The sequence below is a fragment of the Ursus arctos genome, unplaced genomic scaffold, assembly GCF_023065955.2.
Source record: "Ursus arctos isolate Adak ecotype North America unplaced genomic scaffold, UrsArc2.0 scaffold_3, whole genome shotgun sequence".
Lineage (NCBI taxonomy): Eukaryota > Metazoa > Chordata > Mammalia > Carnivora > Ursidae > Ursus > Ursus arctos.
The window spans coordinates 17,628,150-17,649,037 of record NW_026622985.1 but is presented as its reverse complement, the minus strand read 5'-3'; the positions used below and the strand labels follow the sequence as shown (position 1 = coordinate 17,649,037).

Genomic DNA, 20,888 nt, shown 5'->3' with positions numbered 1-20,888 from the left:
TGTTGGCATTTGCTGAATGGTATCAACAGGGCTCCTCTGGAAATTACATTTGTAAATGATTACTCACGCCAATTGCCTTATCTTTTTTTTTTTTCTAAATTAAACACTGGTTGCTTAAATCTGTCTTCATGATCTTGTTCTATCAAAACGTATGTCCCCAATTTTTCTATAATTTCCTCTAAACTCATTTCCACATTTTCCTAGTAGAAAGCAGTTTCAGAGGGAACCGAGTGAGAGGGCGGGGTGGGGGCAGGAGTGTAATTAAACAGGGGCTGTCTGACCAGAATTCCTATACCTTTTAATGGGGTATTTGATTAATCCTTTCCACAGGCACCATTATTCATGCCTTGATGGAATCTCATTTTATAGCCCTTAATACATGGGCCCAATTTATCCACATCACATTGTATTCTAATACTTGTCATCCAAGTTATTAGCTATCTCCTTCTTAGTGTAAAATCATCAGCAAGTTTGATTAGCTTATTCCCTGGGGATGATAGGGGGAGATAAGAACAGACACAGTACAATATGACCACCAATGGTTCTGCATTCTCAAAAGAAGACCGCTACATGGGATCCATTTATGCAGCTGGGGTGGTCAAAATAAACATGGGCCCCCATGGGAGGGTCTCTGTGTGGGACCCAGGAGCCATAGCCACAAAGGGCTGACTGCCTCTGTGCTTAGCAGTGTGGAGCCATCATCCCTAATGGGGTCACTTTAATAAAAAAGAGTGAGGCTTCCCCACTCCTGCTTCCTAACATCCTCTCCCCTTCCTGGAATATCCTTCCTGGGGGCACAGCCCAGAAGCTCCCCTTTATTCCAGGACACCACGTCTGCCTGCTCTTCTTTGCCTCCTGGGCACCCGGCAGCCCAGACGACCTAGGAGATGCCAAGGCTGTCGACTGTTCTTTCTCTAGCACTGAGATGGCTCTCAGCAGGCACCCCTTCTTCCTCTTCTCTGGAACCACACCTGAACCTTGGGACTCACAGGGTCTTCAGTCCCTTGTAAGCAAGCTGGCCCGTGGCCTGAAGAGATAAAGGGCCCGTATGACCCCTACAGGATTGTGGGCTAAAGCCCCCAGAGTTTCCGATGCCCCTTCCTGCACATAACCACCCCTCCGCAGCCCCATCAGGCAGCACTCCCACAGCCACCCCTGGAGTCCTTTTTAAAGCTCCCGTCATCCTTTCATCAAAGGCCCCATGTCACTTATTCCCGTGCTTTGCTGAGCCTGGCAAGGGGAGGATGAGAGGGGCTCGGTCTGTGGTGGCATCTCGTTCCTTCCGCCTGGAGTGGGGGAGAGCCTTAGGCCCTTGGTTCAGGCTTCCGCCTTCCTCTCTCTCTCAGCTTGCTGGTGCTGGGGGAAGTCAACCGCTCTGTTGTGAGCAGGAGAAACTAAGGCCTCCCACCTACAGCCAGGTGAGTGGGCCATCTTGCAAGAGGATCCTTCGGCCCCAGCCAAGCCTTTAGATGACAGCGGCTCAGATGACTACTTGACTACAACCTCATGAGAGCCTGGGCCAGAAGCCCCAGCTATGCCACTCTAGGCCTGTGACCCATGGAAACTGTGCAGTGCAAGAAATACTTGTGGTTTTAAGCTGCCAGATGTTGGGGTCATTTGTGACATGGCAAACGGTTACTTATACACTCTTCCTACTTTAGAGAAAGGTCTTGGTTCCCTCCTTCCCTTCAATTCCCTCCTCAGGTTCCACTTTGATCTCTTCTCTCTGTTTAGGGAGTCTGGTGTCCCTCTGGTACCTTCTACTGACGCGTCACTGGCCTCTACTGAGTGCCCTCATGGTCTCAAGGACTCTTTCCCTGAGGAGAGGGGGCTGCCTGGTGGGGGGAGCTCTCCGGGGCCTGGGTTTGGGAATTCTCGGCTCTTTGCCTGCCATCCAAAGTGACATCCGGACTTAGAAAGACTCTTTGCAGAGAGCAGCCTTCCTCAGGCCATGAAACTCCCTCTGTGCTTCTGAGTCCCGGGGGCCTAATGACTTCAGTCAGGCCGACAGCCAGCATGAGAAGCCTTTGCAAGGCACTTGTTCCCTTTTGTATCAGATGCTCACCTCCTGTACCCTTTTTGCTCATCTGCAGTTTGTGCAAAAGGTCATGTCTCGTTTCAACTTTGCAGTTAAGTGCATCCGACACTAAGCAGGGATTCCCAAACTGGAGATTCAATCTGGCTAAGTGTGGCAAGCTGTAGCCCCCACCCCCACCTCTACTGGCTGTGTCCTACCAGCATAGACCCCATCAAGAAGAAGGTGGTGTTCTGATTCTCACTTCTCTCATACGTATACAAGGAATAAAATGTATTTCGCGATTAAAAAAAATCCAGGTTGCTTTTCTATCTGATCACATCCTGGTACTTTGTACAGAGTCTATCTTAGTTCTGTGGGGCCTGGTCAGACAATCTCTTGGAAGTCTTGAAGCAGGTAAAAAACCAGTAGACTGACGCCGTGGAAGGGACCCCAAAGCAGTGGTTCTCCGAGTATAGCCCCTGGGCTGACGGCATCAGCATCCTCAGGCGGCTTGGTGAAAATGCACATTCCCAGGTCCCCCCCCCAGACCCCCTGAAGCAGAAACTCTGAGGGTGGGGCCCAGCGATCTGTGTTTTAACAAACCCCCTGAACAATTCTGATGCATGGCTAAAGGTTCAGTATCACCGACTTAGAGGATGAAACATCTAAATTATTCATTCTTTCATTCATAAGACATTGACTGAGTGCCTATCCGCCAGACACTGGGGCGGTGAAGAGAAATTACAAGGAACTCCTTCCACGACCAGTTCGCAGTCCTCCCTTCTCTTGCTTTATGACAAAGCTTGAAAAGAAAGCAGGAATTTGAAGACACTCATCCAAGGAATGGAAATCATTCTTCACATGTAACTCCAGACGGGCAAGAGGCACACCAAAATTGTTTTATTTATTTATTTTTTCCAGGAGTGATAATACTCTCAAAATAGTAACTTCTCTAAAGTAAGTAAACGTGTGGGTTTAATATATCATGTACAGCTGGCTCATCCTTTTAAGCTTAAAAAAAAAAATAGAAAAGATGATGGGATGTCACCATGAATGAAATACAGAATTACCTTAAAGATGCACTCAGATCCGCACCTGTCTTGTATGAACAAACTACCCTCTCATTTCATCCTCTCGATGAAGTAAGAGTTTCCGTAAGTCTAGGTAAGTCACAAGAGCTAAGATGTGTTGTGTGCTTCCTATGGTGAGGCTCGGGGCTATTTCTACATTTGATCTTCTCCTGACCTGATAAAGTAGATGCCGCGGACACACACAGTGGGTAGAGGAAGAACGAAGAACGGAAGAGGCAGGAAAGGGGCCTAGACTCATCGTCCCTCAACCTCACATCAGTTATCCCCCAGTGCTGTGATCCCAGCGCCACCGGGTTATTTTGTCCCTCTTTAAAACCACTGGTTAATGGGGAAAACATAAAAGGAAATATCACCCTCCCCTCAAAGATTTCTAGTAGGAAACTGCCGGCTCAAGTTCAATTGGGGGATTTGTTTCTAAATGATAAAGGTCATGCTAGATTTCTCCTTCAGTACCGTAGATAATTAGGAGCTGGCTACAAAGTCCTTACGGCGGCCTGTGAAGAAACTGGTCCACTCTCCAGCTTTGAGAAAATGCTCCACGTTTGCTCCTTTCTCAGGGCACCTCAGGGATGCTCGATGACTCACCGTAATCCTCCCAGGGCAGATGATTTTCCTGTGGTTAGGGAACGAACTTGAGTCGATCCAGCCAAGCCCGGACTCTCGTGACTGTGGATGCCCGGTTAATCTGGCAGCCACGGGGGTGAAGGGTGTGACCGATGGCCACAGAAGGCATCAAAGCTGTCTGGCAGGACCAGCAGCACACGCAGACCTTAGCATGGGCACCAGGCCTGCCCTGGCTAGCAGAGTTCCTCTGCCCCACAGGACTACCCTTCATTTACAGGGGCTTCACGGCTCTCCCATGTTTTGGCAAGCAAGAGGCACCGGGAGGCCTCTTCCGCCTATTGTGTCCTTGGGAATGACCTGGTGACTTCAATTATATACCACCAAGGAAATCTACAGTCCACATTGGGCTGGGTAGAAGACTGTATGGGTATCTCTCAAGCCATATAGGGAGTGTGGGACTTGAGGTGAACGGAAACACATCCGCCTTTCCCTTTGGCCTTCTGTCATCAATGCTTTTTAGAACACCAAGCCCCACCCCATCTCTTTCTAATTCAGGGGTGCTTTCTGGCTTCTGCTGAGACATTGATTTGATTAGTGGCATTCTGTGGGACTAGAGACATGAGAGGTTGGGCTCACAAACGTATGATTCATTTCAGGAGTCTGAAATGAGAAACGCACCCATCAATGGCACGCTGGGGGCTGGGAGGTTCTGAGAAAGCATTTCATGCATAGAAATGGGACATGCGATAAAAAAATTTGCTTATGGTTACAATCCTGAAGCCAGGCACCACCCCACCATGCTCTACATCCTCGTGGAGTGACGGCTCCGCGGGAAACTGCAGGGATTAGACGTTCCTGCGTTTGGACACCCATATGCCGCCTCATTTATCTACCTGTGACAGGGACAGTGCTGGAAGAGAATCAAAAGATGACAAATTGCTTCTGGTTTTAAAGGAGCTGTTCAGGCTGGGTGTACGCCCAGGGGGAACCAGGTTTCATGCCAGGAGCCATCATTTCATCCCGTCATAAGGCCACATTTTGGCAAACACCAACCCGCAGATGACTGCTGTCTCCTTTCACCAGTGGATTTAAAGACACTTGCTCTGAAAGCCCGAAATCCAGTCATTCTGAAGACGTGTGCAGCAGAGAGCAGACCTGCCCACACACTGCAGGGAGGCAGGACGGCAGGCATTCGACAGGAGTTCCAGAGGAGAGGGATTTTTCCCATGTTGAGGCAGACAGATAACAGGGGAATGATTTCGTAGGATTCCAGAGTAGAGATACAGTATCAGTGAGTGACTCTGGGAAAGACAGACTTGTGTGAGATAAACAGACAGAAATTTCTAGGATACTGGCCACTGGAATCTCCTTTTGTGGATGCAGCTAGTGGTCGAGCCAAGACTGGTTATCATCTGGCTGTGACTCTTCATTTTTCCAGCCGACGCTGCGTCTCTGACAATGACCACATAACTCATGGTCAACATACTCAATCTTCCGGAGGTGAACAACCCTCAACCAATCCCGTTTGTGTCTCTTCTCTGCCATGCTCCGTAATTCGCAAGGCTGGGGAAGCCCTCACGATGCTTACGTACACAGACGCTGGCTGCTCTTGTAAGCATCACACTCGTGTTTACCCATTTTATCCTCCTGACAACCTCTGAGACAGGTACTAATATCACCCTCCCTTTGTGGATGAGGAAAGAGGCATGGAGAGATCGAGGGATTGGCTGACGGTCCCCCGGCTGGTGAGAAGCAGAGCCGTTAGTACACGGAACAGCTCGGCTCCAGGGTCTGTCTGGTTCCTAACCTGCACCGCTTCTCCTAATACAATCCTCTTTCGAACACAGCAGCTGAACCCCACATGGCCACTGGTCTGCCCAGCTCTTCCTCCTTCCCCAAGCCCAACCCTCTGGAATTCAGTGGATGGCTGCAGCTGGACCACAGAGCCTGCAATGTGAAAAGACAGAGGCTCATCTCCAATCCCCTATTTGCTTCTAAATTCAGGCCAGACGTTCAAACGTTTATTTTGTGCTTGCTTGTTTTGAACATTCCACCAGGTTGCCCGAGCCTGCTTCATAGATGGTCTCTCTGTTCTCCTTCCTTTCACACAAGCACCTGGCCCTCTCCCTCACACCTCTCCAGACTCTGGCAAGGCTCCTGCTGCCGGTGACTGACGTTCCCTGCCTCACCTCATCATACATTGCAGCTAAAAACTCCCTTTTCCACATGGCAGCGAGGCATATTTATAGCACAAGTCACATGCCAAGCATTTTCAAGTTCTTGATTTCTAATAATAACCTCAGAGCATCACCACCAAGCCCATTCCACAGATGGGCAAAGAGAGAAGCAAGGTCATAGCAAGGTTGCCAAGGAGTCCTAGATGGCCGGGATTCTTGAACCACTTATATACGATTCTCTCTCCAGACTGCCTCTCATCTTCCTGCTTAAACTCATCTGAGGCCTGGGAATGAGAGATGCTATCAAGATCAAACTGTATTGTATCTGCGTCTATAATCCAGCTCTCAGAATACTAACAGGCAACACTAAGCTCAGCTTTCTGCCAAACCCCCTTCTCATTAGTAGGGTTACAGGCATGAAACACATACTTGGAGTTTTTGGCCCACACAATTCTCTCATCACCGATTGTAACTAATCAGAATGCTGAGTGGATTTATTCTCATGCGGAACGCAACCGAACGCCTTCAGCGTCTGCTCAAATGACCGTAACTTTGTTCTGATGGAATCTTCTGGCCAGGAAATGAAAGGGTGGATCATAACCTACAAGCAGACCGAATAATATTCCTTCAGAATCAGAACAGTAAGACTGTTTCAAGTAGTTATTACAGAAAGTTTGGATCCCATGTAAGCAGAGACGAGAAGGCGAGAGGACGTGCTGGTTGCCTGTACGTCCGGAATCCGAAATGGCCGAGGTTGGAAGTTTCAGAAAGGTACACTTGCCTTCAATATTTTGCTGCTGCTGTGCATTTTTCCCCCCATGGTCTCTGTCCATAGAAAATGCACTGAGGTCAGATTCAGGAGTCCTGAGTACTAGTCCCAGCTCTGCGCCTATCAGTCAGTGACCTTAGGAAAGTCGCCGAATTTCTTTGAGCTTCCCAAACTGGGAAGCCAGCACCCAGTTCCCCTCACTGAGTTGTTAGCACAGTGAGAATGAAGAAGTACTAGAGAGAGTGTGTTTCGTAAACAGCAAGATGTTACAGAAATTGAAGAGGTTTCTAAAGATATACGATCACCCTCCAAAGGCCGTAGTGAGAATAGAAGCCTCTAGTCTCTGTATTCAAAGGAACCATCCTAGAGAGATGATGCAGCTAAGTGGCATCTGGCCACTCCCAAATGGGCCACGGGAAGGCAGTCTGTGTCACGGCATTCAAAAGGAGGCCAAGGGGCACTATTTTACTTGTTCACTCCCTCTACTCATGTTCGCCCTTGAGTCCTCTCTCACCACCCAATGCAATGCTCGGCATACAGTGGGTACTCATAAACACGAGACAAATCAAAGAATGCCAGTTTAAGGATTTTAGTCCCTAGTGCAGAAAATTTGCCCATGGGAAAGGAACTGGGCTGAGGGGAGAATTTCTGGAAGCCTGAGTCTAGGGTGACTGGCCAACTTGGCCCCAGTGACTTCCCAAGACAAGCTGGTCACTCTACCAGGCATCATACTTGGATGCCCATTTTGCCTCCTCCCAGGTGGCAGGGAATAAAGTATCTGAACTAAGGGAAGTGGTGGAAGGCATGTGTGTCTCTGAGTTCCGAAAAAGTGGATCCCTAGAGATTTAGAATCTTGACATTTTTTTTCCCCCTTTGGCCCCCATTCGTTTCAATTTCCGGACCTGACACTATCTTCTCGCTGTCAGGAGTCCAACAGAATCACATCCCGTCTATTTTTCCTGCATCAGATGATCACCTTTAAGGTACTTTCCTGATCCCTGTCAGTGCCTCCCTGCTGCCAGTTAAATCTTCTACCAAACCACCAGAGGGAAAAACTGCAGGACTTGCACCAGGGATCATCAGAAGTGCCCTGTGCACTATTCCCCAGGACACACGCACGTTGCAGAACTACCGTCCAGATCAAGGGCTGATGGGTGTACAGAGCAGGGAAATTACAATTCGGGCTAGTGAGAAGTTGTGATCAGTGGGGATTTCCCCTTTAAAAACTTACAGCAAAAGCATGCCTGAGACCATTCAATATTCATAAATGGAAAGCAGAGACGGTGTTTCTGTTCCGCCAAGAGCAATAGCTATTTATCACAGCAAATGACTGAAATCGTTGTACGTACAATGCTTTACTCAGTGCTGTAAATTATGGTATACAGAAGATTAAACTTAAGCCTAATGCTACCCTTGAGCCTCAACAGCTGAGTCCTATAAATGGCTACCCGTTAAAAAGAGAGAATCTTTTTCCTGGTTACTATTTAAAAGTGTAGCTCTATTAAAAGCTTGTCTTAAACATAAATTACCAGGAAACCTGCCCCTGGCCCCAGGCAAGCTCTTTCTTGGGGCACTGACTCACAGAGTCACGTCTAGGTGACATAGTGAAAGGACTGAGATTTGAAGCACGTGCTGTGCTAACAGCACTGAGGGAAGGCAGACAGAGCCCGCAGTGGTGAGAGGGACACACAGTGTGCACACTGAGCACGCACGCTGGGCTCTGCCAGACCTTAAGGCTTTCAGGAGACCTTCAGACTTCGAATGACCCTGAATCCCAAACCAATCCAAAGAGAGAATTTCTTCTGCTATCTGCTGTTCTGTAAGGTGTCATGGAACCCTGACCCAGGGCTGAAGCCCCAATTTTCCTAGCTAAATTTTATTCTCCAAGCACTTGTTACTCAAATGTGGTCTATGGACTGAAAGCACCAGCATCACCTGGAAGAGCATCAGAAATACAGACATACTGAATCAGAATCTGCATTTTAGCAATTGAGCATTTAGCAAACACCTGGGGGATTCATATGCACATTAACAGTTGAGAATCAAGGGATAAGTAAGCAGGTGTCAGCAGGGAGGAGCCCCTTCATTTTCTCACTAAAAATCATTACACATGACAAACAGGATTTATGGGAACAGGCCCTAGCAGTAGAGCATAGGATTCTGAATTCTCGTTTGTCCAATCCTACTTCAGAACATTTTCAGGAACTTGACAGACAGATTTTTTAAAAACTGGAAATGAATGTATCACTCTGAACTTGACAGATGTCCAAAAACACCCCAGGGTGTAAAACAGAGTGAATTAGTAAAAAGTTCATGCTTTATAAATCAATCAGGGAGCCTCTAATCCCCCTGTGAGTCAGTAGGCTGAGAATGCAAGGCAATGCTTTGGGCCAGGATTTCAACTCTTAATTGTAATTACCAGTTGACTTTAAGTTAAGAGAAAAGTGTACAAAGGTCTTTGGGTTGTTTGAAAACACCGAAATCCTGGATAATGGTAGCTTTTATTAAAAAAATTATTGTTCAGTATGTATGTTAAAAACTTAATGGCAAGAACTACAAAAATATATATATATATATATATTTAACATTATATATGTATATATATATATATACACCTATATGTATAATATAAACTAAATTCATACATATAAAATACGATCATGCTGGCCAAACTAGCAGAGAGAAAAATGGGAAGAAGGTTAAGAAAACTTTGCTAATCTAATGGACGATAGGAAAGGAGAACAAAGAAGTAAATAAAAAGCAACGTACATAGAAACACAAATTAAAAGACAGAAATAAGTCCAAATATATAAAGTAACCACAATAAATGTAAATGGTTAAAACTTACCTATTAAAAGGCACTATCAGATTGGACAATTTACAAATACTGGTTACAAGAAAGCTGCCCAAGACAACAGGACACAGAAGAGTTAAAAATAAAAGACTGGAAAGAGACAAGGCAAGCATATACTCACCAAAAGAAAACTGGGCAGGAAAGTTAATCAGATAAAATAGGACCTAAGGGGGAAGTTAATGGGATGAGGACTCCACCGCTAAAAAGACATGTGTCATAAACTTATATGCATCCAACAGCACAGTCTCAAAACTGTAAATGAAAAGCCATTTGAGTTCCAGGAGAGACTGACACACTTACAACTATCGTAGGAGACTTAAGACCCTTTTCTCAGAGAGACACCTGGGTGGCTCAGTGGGTTAAGTGTCTGTCTTCTGCTCAGGTCATGATCTCAGGGTCCTGGGATTGAGTCCCCATGCTGGGCTCTCTGCTCAGCGTGGAGTCTGCTTTTCCCTCTCCCTCTGCCCCTCTGCCCCTCTACCCCCTGCTTGTACTCACTCTCTCTCTCAAATGAACAAATAAAATCTTAAAAAACAAAACCCTTTCCTCAGAAATTACAGACCAAGCAGACAAAAATGGTGAGGATATACAAGATTTGAACAACAAAATAATAAATACATGGAACCTTGCACATAAAAGAGTTTAAACACATTTTCTAATCACATATGACACATTAAAAAAAAAAATGATTGCATGCTAACTAGTCACAAAGGAAATATCCTAAGTTATAAAACAGAGAACTTAGAGCTAACATTCTCTGCCCATCACAAACTAAACCAGAAATCAAAAATAAAACAACAGTAAGGTCTCCCCCAACTACTCTTACATCTGAAAACTAAAACCACACTCCTAAATTACCACTTGGTGGTTGTGTGATTTTTTTTTTTTTCTGTGTGGCTGAGTTGCTATGGGACCAGGTTAATTGACATGACATTTGTCAGGGGCTATCACCAGAAACAGGAAACTCCCTAGCCATGATAACTTCATTCTTTTGTGCTTCAAACTAAATTCTACAGCAAGGGGAAGGTGAAGTACCTGAGTCCCAGAAGAAAAGAGGGATGTGCACGGGTTAATTATGACCCAGCAGCGCATCCCTAGAAGCTGCTCCTGGCTCATTCCCCAGGCCGTGCCTGGCTCGCCAGACTATAGGCCCATCCCTTTCTAATCACCAGCGCGGGCTGGGTGGAGAGACTGTTCTGGAAGTGCCATTGGCACCTGGGAAAAGTGCTATTTGGCTGATGTGACATCTGACAAAGAAGAGTGTCCTGGAATCGAGCAAACACTGCAGGTCACAGTTTGTATGGGGCCTCCTGTTCGTTCTTTTACAAGGCCAACCACCGCTGAAAAATGATCCGGGAAGGCTGCAGGGGAGACCCACAGGAAAAATATAGGTCCGTTTATCCTGCGGGGAGGAAGCGCTTCCCCCAAGGAATCCCTCAGAACAAAACCCAAACCAGACAGATGGTCCTTCCCCTGGACCGTGCTGCCGATCCAATTCAGTTCCAGTGCTGGTTGACTAAGGAGACAAATATTAAAAAGAAAACCTCCAAACAACAGAAAATGGACAGAACACAGGATCAGGGTAATGTGGACCGAATCGAATTACTGACAGGTGTGTAGGTTCTGTGGGTGAGCGGGGGTGGGAGGCAGAAAGATGGAAGATAAGAGAGAAGGACACAGCTCTTCTGCCTGTGCCCCGCGCACCTGCGGTGGTTAAAACAGCCCGGTGCTTTCCTGGCTTACAAACATCACAAGCCCCAGGCGGGCCAGCTCACCCGGGCAACCCCTCCACCTCTGGGCCTCCCCGCGGGTCTCTGGGCTCCTCGCAGCGGGGCAAAGGTTTGTCATGAGGGCAGAGGGGCCCCACTGCCAAACCCAACAGTGAGTGTCACAAGTGGTAAGGATCTGACAGGGCAGCCGAGAAAGCAGCGTCAGAATTTTGAAAGCACTTGCCATCCAGGCCCTGCCTCCTTAAACACGCTGGTAACGACTCACCTAAACTTGGAGATAGGGCCGCCATCAGGATGACACCCAGAACTGCCCGTAATGCAGGGCCGGTGTCAGTGTGACCTTACTAATGGGGACGGACGCAGAGCGCCCCTGTTGGAGGCCGGCACTTGTTGAAGAGGGTCAGGTATGGGCTGGGGGCAGCCACTCGTGCAGCTGAGCGGAAACCACGGACACAACACGAACGCAGCCACACGCAGCTCTGGGGAAGGCTCAGGAATTTGAAGAAGTAATTCCTGGGGGAGAGAAGCAAAGCATCGAGGATGCTAATAGGCAAACAAATCACAGGGTTTGCCAGAAACCACACCTTAGAAATCTACAGTTGCAGTTTTGTAAAACAAAGGTGTCTTTCTCCAGAAAGAAAGTTATTATTCATTCCATGTGAAGCAGGATTCATCGTAGTGAAATCATTTGCGCACTCTCATCCTTTATTGACCCCGGACTCATTTATTTCCGTGTCTCCTGCTCTAACTTGCGCTCCGTTTTCCAAAGGGCCTGGCTCTGTGCAACAGCACAGGGCAGGTCCCACCCAAGTTGCAGGATTCCCTCCATCCCAGGACGCCACTAACTGCTGAGACACCACGTCAATTTAACAGCACCTTTCTTGAGGGAAAAAGAAACTTGCCATAGTAAACGTACACACGAGGGAAGGGCTATGACTTTAGAAACGAGAGGGCTTGGAACCTTCTTTAAAGTCCCAAGGCAAGTCTACACGCGGGTTCCTTGTATGGGACGCTCTGGGAGGTAACACTCTCAGGGACCCCGGCCAAGCACTAAGAATCAACTCCTTGAGCGAGAACTCCAGAGCCCTTTCTAAAAGGACAAGCACTCAGCAGAGTTCCAGCTTGGACAAGAGCTGGGTTCCTGCATCACCTCAGTGAAAACGATGTGTAACCACCACACCGCCGAATGCCCTTCTGTTATAAAGCACAGTGCATCTGGTCTGGGGATCGTGGGCTCTGTCTATGGCCACTTCTTCCTCCAGGGCTGGAAAAAAAAATCTTTGTTTCTCTGCTCCTGCCCCAGATAAGGTGGGTTTGTGTCTGGGGTCACGTTACTGGAAACAGAAGTGCATCATGATGGTGATGATGATTACCCAGTGCCTATGGCTGAATTCAGATAAATTGAGAGTGATGAGACTCCACAGTGAAAGAGATGTTTTTGTGTTTTACTCCAAGACCTCAGAGCACTTCAATCTTGGGAGAGCTGCTGCAAACCCCCGGAGGGATCTGGGTGCAGGGGTCCCGGCATGTGTGCACCCACCTGCGTCCACCTGCAGCTCTAGCTCTTGCGGTGCCGGTTCACTACACCGGGGAGGGAACGCTGCCTGGGAAATGCTGCTCTACTCACTGCTCAGGATGGGGAGAATTGCAAAATGACCTTTTGAATCTGTGCTGGCAACATTCTTTCCTCGGATTTAAATAAAGCGATGACTGTTCCCCTAATTTTCCTCGGTTGATACTGCTCTGAGGAATGGAACAGTGCAGCCCGCGCAGCGAGGACAAGCCAGTGATGAGTCAGAGCCAGGGGTCATGTTACAGTGACAGCCCTCCAGAAATCAGCTGTGGTCAAGGATCAAAGCAGCAGCCTCCCAAGCCGCTCAGCGGGGAAGGACGTTTCCCCGGATGCCGCCTCTCCAACTGTATTAGAACACAGCCCGTCATTCTCTTTCAAGGAGTGGTATCTTCTAAATGAATGTACTCGTTTACATGTGGAATCTGGCTTCTTCACAAATAGCAAGCCAATTTTCCTTCATTGTTTGCTTCCTCCCTCTTTTCTCATAAGGTTCATTTTTAAAGAAGTACACTGAGCATCAACTGTATATCCAGCACTCATCACTGACGCAGGTAATATAATGGTGAGTGTGACGACAGGGCTCCTGGCTCCTTGGAACTACTCCTGGTCTGGGGTACGTGTGTGTGTGTGTGTGTGTGTGTGTGTGTGAGAGAGAGAGAGAGAGAGAGAGAGAGGGATAGATGGAGAGAGAGGGAGAGAGATGGGATGGACAAGTCAACGAGCATTTGCAATAGCCATCACATATGCTAATACTGGTGAGGTGGAGGGTGTGAGAGCACACTGATTGGGATTGGAGGAGTCCTTCCTTCTACCTGACTGTGTAGCAAGTCAGGAAATGTGCTCCGCACTGGGACTCAGGGATGCATAAGGCTCAGCAGCTAGTGTTTGCAGGTGACCCCGCTGCATAGTGATCAGTCCCACAGAACACAGGGATGCCAGGGGCAGAGGAATGAGCTGACGGTTTGGTTGGGTGGCAGCTGAGCTCAGCACAAATGCAGATAACACACTTGGGGCGCTGTCAGCCTAAAAAGAGGTCTATCAGGGATGTAAAAATGAAGTCACCTGCACTTGGAAAAAAAAATCTCAAGACACATCTGAGATGGCTATTGTCAAGATCAGTAACAGCCTATGGTGGCAAATCTAGAGGCTTCTTCTCTTTTCTCCTCTCACTCAACCTCTTGGCATTTGACCGGGTCTACAAAAAAGGCTTTCCTGTCTTGGTTTCCATGTCGTCATCCTCCGCCGTCATTCCCACCAGATCACTGACCATTCCCCTGCTGACTAATCCTAAATGTTGACCCCTCTCTTTCCCAATTCAGCCCATCATCAAATTCTGTCAGTTACACTTCCAGAACGGACCTCAAAGTTATCCTTTTCTGTCTATCTGCACAGCACTGCACTTGTCCCTAGGAGGTTTCCCAGGCTCTAAGCAGCCAGAGTGATCATCTAAAAATATCAACCAAATTATGTCTTTCCCTCTCTGGGTGCCCTCAGTGTCTTCTCAGAATCAAACCCAAACTCTGGACCCTGGCCTGCAGGGCTCTATAGTTCTGGTCCCGCCCACCTCTTCTGCTGTGCTCTCTGCTGGGACACTCTTGTGCCAGCTCTTCATAGGACTTGGTTGCATTTTTGTTTATGTCATTTAACCTACCAGAATGTAGGCCTCAAGAAAGCCATGCCCTTGTTTGTGATGCTTACCACGATGCCTGCGACACCAGAACAATGCCTGCATATAACAGGTGCTCAAGTATTTTTCAAATAAATGAATGAATCAAAGCCACGTGACTCTGAAGGTGACCCAAAAGATTCAGCCTTCAAGAAATGGGCTTTGATGAGATTATAAGTAGTTTTTTTTCTTTTTTTAAAGACTATTTATTTGACAGAGAGTGAGCGAGTGCGCACAAGCAGGAAGAAGTACACAGAGGGAGAGGGAGAAGCAGGCTCCCCGCTGAGCAGGGAGCCCGATGTGGGGCTCGATCCCAGGACCCTGAGATCATGACCTGATCCGAAGGCAGGACGCCTAACCGACTGAGCCACCCAGGTGCCCCAGATTTTTTTTCAATTAAAGATGAATTCAGCAATCCTAAGGTTATGAAGATCCTATTAATTTGGCTTTAAATTTGAGCTGAACCATTACATCTGCTGTTTATTTGTTAGCATTTCTACTTAATTCCCAGAAACACGCAGAAAGGGAATTTCGAGGGGTGTAGAGGAAAGTACCTCCTGTTTGTGGGTCTCGGGGATCTGCTCATTTGTTGGCGATAAAGGGGAATCTGTAGGCAGCAGGTACTGACGATGGTATCACTCCACCACCTCTTACAAGCTCCCTTCTTTTTACCTGTCGATATTTAAAGGTCTGTTCAAATGCTGTGGCTGAGGCTCCAAACACACTTACCAGAGCTGATTTATTCCTCCCTTCTTCCTTTCCTCAAGACTGTGCCCAAGTTCCTCACCTCTGCCAGTAAGCAGACCAGGTCAGCAGTGTGGGAGAGAAAGAGACAGGGAACTCAGCTGCCTGTGAGTCCCTGTGCAGATCCCACAGGGGACCACAATGACCTTTCTGTATCCAAGCCTAGTTACAGTGTTGCAGGGAGTTCCAGACCCAAAACATTCAACCTGGACAGTGGTTAAAGTGACTTGAGTCAGACAGAGGTTGGAACCCTGGTTCTGCCACTTACATCGGCCCGATCTTGAGCAAATTTCTTAAATCCTCTGAATTTCCCTTGCCTTTGCTATGTGACACGGCCAATATGACCACGGTGGCGACAGGATTCACGAACACACAGAAAGCTTAGTACGTGTAAGTGCCCACCACGTGCATTAGCTTTATCATCATTGTTGTTATTGGTATTTCTGTTTTCCATTAGCAGAGTAAAAAGAAAAGTCCGGGTTTGGGACCAGGTCAACCTGCTCTGTTCCAGATCCAGCATTAACTGTAATTTGAGCAGCTGCAAGTTCAAAAATATAAACATCCGAAGTGGAGCAAAACGCAGTCCTACTTTGTTGTAGATTCTCTCAGATGTCATGCTTGACGTAAGGTATAACCGTTTGGTAATCGGTCCGTCTGCCATTTCTTTCCATAGCGATCTCTGGAGGATTTACAGGAATTTCCTGAGGACCTATCGTATGAGTCACACTGGACCAGATTTGATGGGAAGAAGACATCAGAAGAAACAATGGCCGATACTGTTTCTGATCATAAGAAGCCCAAAAGACGTATCAATCTAGGAGTTCACTCTGGACTGGGGATACATTCATCAAATTAAAGGTAAAAAAGAATCCTACTAACAATATAAAGTTTGCACATATTCACATGCTCTTGCCAAGCCTTATTAATTAATGCTGTCAGACTCGACAAAGAATATGTTTGATGAGAACAATTTCCTTTAATTATTTTACACTTCTCCGGGGTAAGTAATCCACTCTCGTAAAAGATGACGAACAGAAGCAACAACAGAAATGTAATCTCAACAAACAAATCCAACTGCACTGACACTAGACCCAAGTGCTCCGCGGTGGTGCCCGTCAACACGTTCAGACAGGAAGTCCTGTAGGATAATTAGGCGGTGATGATTCCCCAGAAGCCCAGGGGACACCGACTTTCAGAGGGACTTTCTCTAGGGCTCAGAAGCACAAATGGTGTGTTTCCTCCTCAACCAGAGGTCACCCAGAGACAGATAAAATAAAAAGAACAATGGCAGGAAAGCCTGGAACCTCCTTAATGAGGCTCCCGTGTGCAGGGCTGCTGGGCTGTGTCACTGCCGGTACCCAACCGACATCGGCATCTGGACGTGCGTGGAAGGAACGAAGGTGAGTTGCTGTCACTCATTTATTTTCCCGCTCAGCCTCTCTGCTTTAGCTCACAGTTCATTAAATTCGACTGCATCACTATCAACATGCAAAACAGCTACTTGAAGGGCATTCAAAAATATAATCAGGAAAGGGAATAAAAAGGCCTCTCTGAGAAAGAGGGGAAAAATTAATCCTCTCTTGTCTACTGAATGACATCTAGGTTCTTCAGTTCTAATACATTTTTTTTTTTAAGTAGCAGTGACATCCAAGGATTATCTCTGTCTGATGGATGGGGTGTGGGGCTGCAGGGTTCTCGGCGTGGAGGGCAAGCACCAACTGTGGCTGAACATTTCTGAAGAATCTGTGTATATGGACATGCTATTGCTTTTGCCTTTTCTCCCCTTTTCTGGTTTTGAGGTGGGAAACTGCAGCTTATGGGTTTCTAGAAGATAGCTTGTTTTATGCTTTGCATACAAATGTGATGGGGAAATAGCCCGGTGACCGGCTCTGTGGAAGCTGAAATAGTAAACTTTCTACATGCTGCCGTGTGTGTGTGTGTGTGTGTGTGTGTGTGTGTGTGTGTGTGATTCCACGGCGGTTATTTCTGGGCTTCGTGTGTATGTGCACGCACATTCACTTTCACGTGGAGGAAAATTTAAATATAGAAAAGCAAAGAATATGCTTTGACACATGGGGGGTGTTCTATTTTACGGGAGTCGTTTTCAACGGGGGGAGATTTTGTCCCTTAGGGGACGCTGACAATGGCTGGAGACGGTTTTGGTTGTCATGACTAAGGGTGGGGGCTGCTACTGGCATCGAGTGGATAGAGGCCCCACACTGCACAGGGTGCCTCCATCACAAACAATTATCCAGCCCCTGAAGGGAACAGTGTTGCTGGTGAGAAACCCTGCTTCACAGTAGTTCATTATGCAAGTATATTAGGAGATAAGGAAAGAAAAAAACATCATACTGCTTTCATTTGGACAAATCCTACAACTACAACTTCATAAATGTTCAGCCCTGTTACAAAGACACAGCTTAAATCTATTATAGTCTTCTCCTGGATTACAGTACTCCAGACTGTTAAAGCACGCACCTACCAAAAGTAATACCGATATTTTTTTCCATTGTAGGCACCTTGCATCTCCTTGTTTTGAGCTTATACACATGCCTGGGCACACAGATAAGACCCCTACACACACACACACACACCTACCCGCATGCATGTATCACACAGAGGATTCCTTTTGGAAAAATGGCAACAGCAGTCTCTCTGGGATGAGGGTGGGACCCACAACAGCACTGACATAAGAGGAAGAGTCACACATGTCACCCTCCTGCTCTGCTTTAATCCCAAGCGAAAACCCTTTGGATAAGATTTCTTTCTTTCCTTTTTTTTTTTTTTAAAGATTTTATTTATATATTTATTTGAGAGAGAGATGTGCATAAGCAGGGGGAGGGGCAGAGGGAGAGGGAGAAGCAGACTCCCCACTAAGCAGGGAGCCTGATGCAGGGCTCGATCCCAGGACCCTGGGATCATGACCTGAGCTGAAGGCAGACGCTTAACCAACTGAGCCACCCAGGCGCCCCTGGACAAGATTTCATTACAAATCTCTGTAGCTTATCACTTGGTTTTTGATAGCCTTTTTTCTTGTTAAAGCAAACTTTGTTTCACTATTGTATGAAGTACTTTCCAAATGCAAGTTCTTCTTCTTAAGTAGTCTCCATGCCCAATATAAGACTTGAACTCATGACCCTGAGATCAAGACCTGAGCTGAGATCAAGTTGGACGCTTCACTGACTGAGCCACCCAGGCGCCCCAAGTTCTTTTAATCATTACAACCACCTTATGAGGTAAACCACTCTACCCATTTTACGAATAAGAACACTAAAGCACAGAGAGGCCAAGTAACCTGCCCAAGTCACATAACTAACAAATGGCAGAGCTGGAACTTGATTCCAAGCAGACTGACCCCAGAGAGGCTACTCCCAGCCATAAGCCAATCACATCATGGCAGCGTATCAAGCTACAACTAGGGCTGGGCAGCCTCCAAGGCAAGGCTTCTGTTTCCCCCTTTCTGTGACTACCCCTAAATCACCTCATCAGCTCACCTAAGGGGCTTTAATAACAAGGTAGAACTAGAATTAAAATCTAGAACTAGAATTAGGAAAGGTGGAGGTTTAAAAGGCATCAAAAGGATGCTTGCACAGACTCAGGAAACAGACCTCAGAGGACCAACACAGGTGGGGTGGCCCAGAAGGTGGCTCCCAGAGAGCCTCCCTCCATACCAAGCACAGGGTCTCACCTCTGGGCCCACCTGCTTTTTATGTCTGGGACATCAGTGTGGGGCACAAAGTCAGGAGCAAACAGGAATGCAGAGAGTCCTGGGAGTGGGGACTCATGTGACCCTGTATGGCAAGGCGGCCAAAGCAGGATGGACCTGGCAGGGACCGCAGAGAGGGACCTGGAGCCTCACGCCATTTCCAGAGAAGCTGACACTGGGGCCTCATGTGAATGTAAACCATACCTATAAAGCCAGATCCTCGAGGCTGACAAATCTTGCCTCCAAGAGTACGCAAGGCTGAAGATGAATCACAGGCCAACGTCTACAGGCTGACCTCAGCGCGCACACCCCCTGAGCCTGGGCAGGAAACGAAGACAGGAAGCATTTGACTGAATCGGTTTTCCCATTTTTCATAAGAAACATTCAACTTAATAAGAAAGAGCCACACTTTATTGACAATAATAGCTACCCTTTCTTTATTCCCTTACCACGTGCCAGGAAACTCTACTTTATCTCCGTTCCTCACAGTAACTGCGAGGCAAGAACTATCACCTTCATTTTAGAGGAAAGTGAGGCTCAGAAAGGTCATGCGATTAGCCCAACGTTACACAGATAGTAAATGTTAGTCAAGATTCTAAGCCGGGTCTGTTTGACTCCAAAATTCATGATTTTTCCACTACGGCTTTCAATTTTTCACATTACCATCAACCTTCAAAGTCCCCAGAACCAACTGCCTAAATACTCACACACACACACACACACACACACACACACACACACGACGTGCGCTTTTTTCAATTTAACTTAAACAACCAGGACACCGAGATCTTGGATGTTGCCCCCCCCCCCACGCCAGTATCTATAAAATCCAGGAGCTGAATCACACATGCTGCGAATGAGTATGTTGCTAAGAGAACACATTATCCAGTCCCCTGTCATTTAAAAAGTGACCAGTTCAGGGTCTCAGGGCTGGGCACGGCTGAGCTGGGATCTGGCCCCAGGCATACCGGTCCCTAGGTATGTCCGTCCCCCTGCACCCCAGCTCTGCTTCCTGGGGCCAGGGCCGGTGGTGATGGACTCATTTCTGGGTGCTGGGAATACAGAGCCAACAAGGCACATCCCTGGTCCTGAAGAGACCCAAGAGGCTGGTAGAGGGGCCAAGACAGTCCACAGAAAACTGAAGTGCACGGCAGAAGGTGTCGTGGCACAGGAGAACGGAATTCGATGGCTGTTAGGAGGGCCGACTCAGGTCCAGCTGGGGGCAGTGAGACACGATGACATGCAGGAAGGGGGAGGAAAGGAACCCACACTCTGGGTGTATTTGCAAGAAGGTGCTTCCTACCAGTGACTCCACACCAACAACTCCATGAGGCAGACAAGGTGGAGAGACAGAGGTGACCTGCCCAAGGTCACACAGTTCACGTGAACTGCTTTGTCTGGCTCCCAGCCCACGTCCTCTCCATTACAACAGACTTCAAATACTGTTCTATGGACCCCTGGCAGGTTGGGAGTCAGGCGAGGCCAGGTAGGTGGGGCTCGAGTTCCTATACAAAGTTCAACTCCAGGGGCTCTGCTTTGCATATATATTTATAGATCAAGTTTCATCCTGAGATTCCTTTTGAAAAAAAGCTCTGATAACAAAATAGGGATTAAAGACCTGGACTCGCAGGTGCTCCCTGGCCAGTGAACGGGGGCAGGTCCTGGAGTCTGGGCAAGGCAGGGAGGGCACGGGATCCATGCAGAGGGGCAGTGAGGGACAAGCAAGCAGACTACGTACGTCCCTCATTCTGGAGTGACGCAGCCTACATTCAAAATCAGGCTCTGCGCCTGCACGGCTTTGAGACCTCAGGCAAGCGCTCCCGAGCCTTAGCTTCCTCACGTTCAAAACAGGGACCACAGTGGTCCCTACTTCATAGGGCTGTTGAGAGGATTCTACACTCAAAGATAAGGAAAGCGCACAGCACTGTCCCTGGCATTTAGCAGTGTCATTCTTACTCACTTGTTGGAAATAGCAAGGCTAGTCACTGGAGATAAAA

At 47.5% G+C, this 20,888-nt stretch overlaps 1 protein-coding gene across 7 annotated transcripts in view; it reads right to left on the bottom strand.

Annotated features, from left to right (window-relative positions):
• The window catches only part of ATXN7L1 (ataxin 7 like 1), a 229,113-nt gene that overhangs the window by 123,941 nt on the left and 84,284 nt on the right, over nt 1-20,888 (bottom strand). The gene's annotated exons all lie outside the window — the stretch shown is intronic.